Source organism: Schistocerca serialis, unplaced genomic scaffold (genome assembly GCF_023864345.2).
Source record: "Schistocerca serialis cubense isolate TAMUIC-IGC-003099 unplaced genomic scaffold, iqSchSeri2.2 HiC_scaffold_1149, whole genome shotgun sequence".
In the NCBI taxonomy this organism is placed as follows: Eukaryota; Metazoa; Arthropoda; class Insecta; order Orthoptera; family Acrididae; genus Schistocerca; species Schistocerca serialis.
The window spans coordinates 45,001-50,000 of NW_026047347.1; the positions used below are offsets into that span (position 1 = coordinate 45,001).

The 5,000-nt window shown below is 42.6% G+C and overlaps 1 pseudogene; it reads left to right on the forward strand.

Annotated features, from left to right (window-relative positions):
• LOC126432673 (large subunit ribosomal RNA) overlaps positions 1-5,000 on the forward strand; it is a 10,276-nt pseudogene that overhangs the window by 2,840 nt on the left and 2,436 nt on the right.

Below are 5,000 nucleotides of genomic sequence, written 5' to 3' on the forward strand. Positions count from 1 at the left end.
AGCAAGCGCGGGTAAACGGCGGGAGTAACTATGACTCTCTTAAGGTAGCCAAATGCCTCGTCATCTAATTAGTGACGCGCATGAATGGATTAACGAGATTCCCGCTGTCCCTATCTACTTTTGGTCTCTCTCAGAATCATGGCGGAAAATACAGAGAGAGAGACTTCCGAGCGATACGAGGTGAATGATGAAAATGAAATAAAGAGCGCAGCCGAAAGGCTAAAGGAGATAAATGCGCTACTGGTGACAGATAAAGGGAAGATGAGCAATGACAGACTAAATGAAATAAAAGACAAGCTGGCCCTATGGGCAATTGCCCAAAGCCAGCTTGAAGGTAGGATACAAGAGCTGGAACGACAAAATAAACAAATAATAGCCGAAAAAACAAAAACATACGCCACAGTGGTGGCAGGAGGACCACAGAAACAACAAATCAATATGAAAGAAAGTATAGAAAAAGTGACAGCAAAACAAGGAGTGGCATTATTTTTGAAGCCAAAAGAAGGACAGAGCGTAAAAGAGGTGAAGGAAATATTCACAAGAGTAATTAATCCAACCAAAGCAAAAGTCAAAATAAACAAAGTAGTAGTTGCAAAAAATGCAGTCATAGTGGAAACTCCCACCCAACAGGATAGGAACACAATAATGGGGCACAAAGATTTACAGAGATCGGTAATATGTGAGAGGACAAAGAAAAGATGGCCATTAATGACTGTATTTGATGTGTCAAATAGGTTGACACCAGAGGAACTAACGGAGTGTATTTACACTCAGAATTTTGAAGAAAAAATGAGCCCACAAGACTTCAAAAAGGAATTTAGACCAAAATTTAGAATGGGGAGAAAAGACAGAGATACGGGACATCAAGTAGTTGAGGTTTCCCCAACATTGAGAAAAGAACTCATACAAAATGGTAGAGTATATGTGGAGTATAGTTCAGTCGCGGTCAAAGATTATTGCGTGGTACCCAGGTGTCACAGATGTATGGATCTGGGTCACGTACAGAAGTACTGTACCTGGGGTGACCCCACCTGTGGTCACTGTGGAACGGACAACCACAACAAGAAAGAGTGCCCAGAGAAGAACAGACCTGAGACACGTATACCATGCAATAGAAGGGGAAAAAGAAAATGTAGAGCACCAAACTCCAAAGAATGCCCCACGTATCAGCTGTTACTAGGAAGACTTATACAAAGGACAGATTATGGAGATTAACCCCCAAGAGAAAAGAAAGAAGCATAAATCACCAAGCAAGCAACTAAGAGATACGCTAAGGGGCATGAAAATCAGAGAAGCAGTAGGGGCAAGGGAAAAAGATGCAAAAGAAATCACAGATAAACAACCTGAAAATAAGGGAACAACAAAAAACACACGGGATAACAAACGGGATAACAATCAACACAAAACATGTACAGCACAAAACTGTATTGCCAATACTCCCATTGAAAGAACACCAACACAAGGGCGACCTCGGTCGCCCGTTTTTTATGACAAGAAAATGCAGATGGAGAGCGGAGATAGAAAGCAAGAGGTGCCCAAGACACAACGAGAAACACTGATACAAGACAAGAAACAAAATACAACAAGGGATGTACAAGTACAAACAATAAGCATGATAGACGCACAAGTACAAACAATGAACACGCAAGAAGCACAAGTACAAACAGAAGGGCGACCTCGGTCGCCCATTTTTCATGAAAAGAAAATGCCGATGGAGGGCAGAGATGGGCGACCAGAGGCGCCCAGGACACAACACACTACACCAACACAGAGACAAAACAAAGACATAGAAAAGAACAACATAGGAAAGAAATACGGACGACCTCGGTCGTCCGTTTTTAATGAAAAGAAAACGCCGATGAAGGGCGAGGACGGACGACCGAGCTCGCCCAAAAGAGACCACTCAGAACATATAAAAGATAAAAACAATCAGTCAAGCAAGAGTGACACATATAATGCAATGGACCCAAAGAACACTTATAAGATATGCGAAAACGCACTGCAGATGGCAAGACTAGAAGAACCCGGTTCTGCTAACCACTGCATTACGCCAACTAGTGAGAGTGGGGCACACAAACGGCTCGAGAATTACTTATCCAGCTTTGGCGGACGTTGACTGCATTCAGCTAGCCGCGGCCGGAATCCCCACGGAACACGAACAATTACAGGAAATAGTAAAGCAAGTATACGAAAGAAGAGGCGTAAAATACAATTTGGAAAATATATATATACAAATGGTAACAACATACGGCCGAATAGGATTTGACCCCAATAAGACATGGCCAGAAGATCATTACCATACATATCATCCGTAATGGATCTTTTAGTTCTCCAAATTAATACAATGAGAAGCGTACAAGTAAACTACGAGTTGCGTAAATTAGCAGAAGAACTTAAAGCTGACATACTATGCTTGCAAGAACCGTACTCCCGGGAGGGTAAAATCCCAGGAATGACAGCCACGGCTCAAATAATCATGAAGGGAGAAAGACCAATGTCTGCAATAGTAATTTTAAATAGTAATATAAGAACAATAGTATTAAATCAATTTACAAATGAACATGTTTGTAACAATCGAAGTACACGCCAAAAACACTAAGTGGTATTTAGTATCAATATATTGTCAGTATAGAGAGCCAATAACTATGTACCTAGAACAACTAAAGGAAATATGTAGAACTCTACAGGGCCATCAAGTAATCATAGCAATGGATGCAAACGCAAAGTCATTCCTGTGGCACAGCGGAGAACAAGACGAAAAAGGTCAGGAATTAGAAGATGCAATAAGTGAATTAAATCTAGATATAATAAACGCACCTAGCGAGATACCAACATATTCAAATAGAGCAGGGGCAAAAACAAATATAGATGTAACACTGGCAAATAACAGGGCTACCAATAAAATAGATAAATGGGAGGTATTGGAGAATGCAACGACCAGTGATCATAATGTAATAAAGTATATACTAAAATCAGAACAGAATGTGGCGCCACAGGAATGGCTTTCAGAATATGACTATAAAAAGGTAGACTGGGAAAGACTCTCCCGGGAGTACAGCCCGCCAGAGCTGGATGAGGATCTCGAGGTTGATGAAACAGCGGAGCAGATAGTTCAAAGTATAAAGGAAGTAATAGAAGCAGTCGTACCAAAGAGAAGCAGAGTCCAAAGCGTGCACCCGGCACCATGGACTCCAGAACTAAGTGACCTACGTCAGGCTACGCGCAGGGCAAGACGCAGGTATCAGCGCACATTTAACCCACAAGACAGGGAGCATAGACTGCGTATATACAGACAACTAAGGGAGAGATATAAAAGAGAAATTATAGAAGTTAGAAAAAGAAGCTGGGAAAATTCGTAAGAAATAACCTGGCAATGGATCCCTGGGGAAAGCCATACAAGTTAGCTAGGGAAAAAATAAGAGCTCCAACAGTCTTATCATCTATAAGAATACCAGGCGAAAATAGAATGACCACAACCAGACAAGAAACAATAACGGTGCTCCTCCAAGCCCTGCTACCGGATGATGATCCCTCTGAGGACACACCGGAGCAGGCGGCTATAAGAGAGAGAGCACAAGAAGAATACAACAACAATACAATGGTCTACCCCTTCTCACCGCAGGAGGTGGTAGACGTAATATCAAACCTAAAAAGAGGAAAATCTCCCGGACCCGACAGGGTCACGGTTGAGGTACTTCAAGCAATAAAAGGAAAAATAGCCCCGATACTGGCAAACCTATATAATAAATGTCTGGAAAGAGGTACTTTTCCAAGGAGATGGAAAAGAGCAGAAATAATAATACTAAAGAAGCCAGACAAGGACCCAACAGAACACAAAGCATACAGGCCAATATGTCTGCTAGATACCTTGGGCAAAGCCCTTGAGAAATTGCTCTGTGCGAGATTGACTGGTCACCGGGAAATGGCAGGAATGCACGAATGGCAATTCGGTTTCCGCCGTGGAAAATCGACGGAAGACGCCATCAACACGGCGGCCGAACTTGTCAGCTCGTCGAACTGCACATATGTTCTAGGAGTGATGGTGGACATCTCAGGGGCGTTTGATAATCTGTGGTGGCCGGCGCTGTTTACCTGCTTGCAGGATATGCAGTGTCCGGCGGCACTATACAGATGTTTCAAGAGCTACTGTAGAGACCGGGTGGTACAGATGACGTCCCCGAATGCGGTTGTGACCAAGAACATCACTAAAGGATGTCCACAGGGATCAGTTTGCGGCCCCGTATTTTGGGATATAAATATGGAGCCGTTGCTGCATTCCCTGCAGCAGGAAGCATCAGTATTGGGAGCCGTTGCATACGCGGACGACCTGCTAATCTTAACACATGGTAATAGCCGATTACAACTAGAAGGGCGAAGTAGAAACATAATGGATATCCTGAGTGCCTGGTGTAGGAATTCTAAAATGGCAATTGCGCCTCAAAAATCGAACTATATGCTCCTGAAAGGGAAAATGGCAAGAGATCCGTCAATCAGGATCGACAACGCAATTGTAGTAAGAAAAAATGTAAGTAAATATCTGGGTGTCTACCTGGATCAAGGATGGAATTTTAGGACCCATATTGAACAAACAGGAGGAAAGACACTAGCGATAATGCATAAACTAATAAGGATCGGGCAGCAAAGATTTCACTTACCGCCAAATGTCATCAAACTATACCACGGCAGCCTGCTAGTGTCAATAATGGGATATGGATCAAGTTTGTGGGCCCACAGGTTGCGCCTTCTGAAGCCTTCCATGGCTGTGAGGAGAATTCAAAGAAACATACTACTAAGATCAATAGGGGCATTTGGCACAACACCAACAGATGGATTACTAGTTATAATGGGCCTCTGCCCATTAGACCTATTAATAAGACAAAGAGCAGCCAACTATTGGTTAAAAAGGGGAAATTTCGACAAAATCAGGGAAATCATGGGGAAACACCTGGGAAGTAAAAAGGAAATAAAAGAAGAAATAACAAATATATGGCAACAACAAT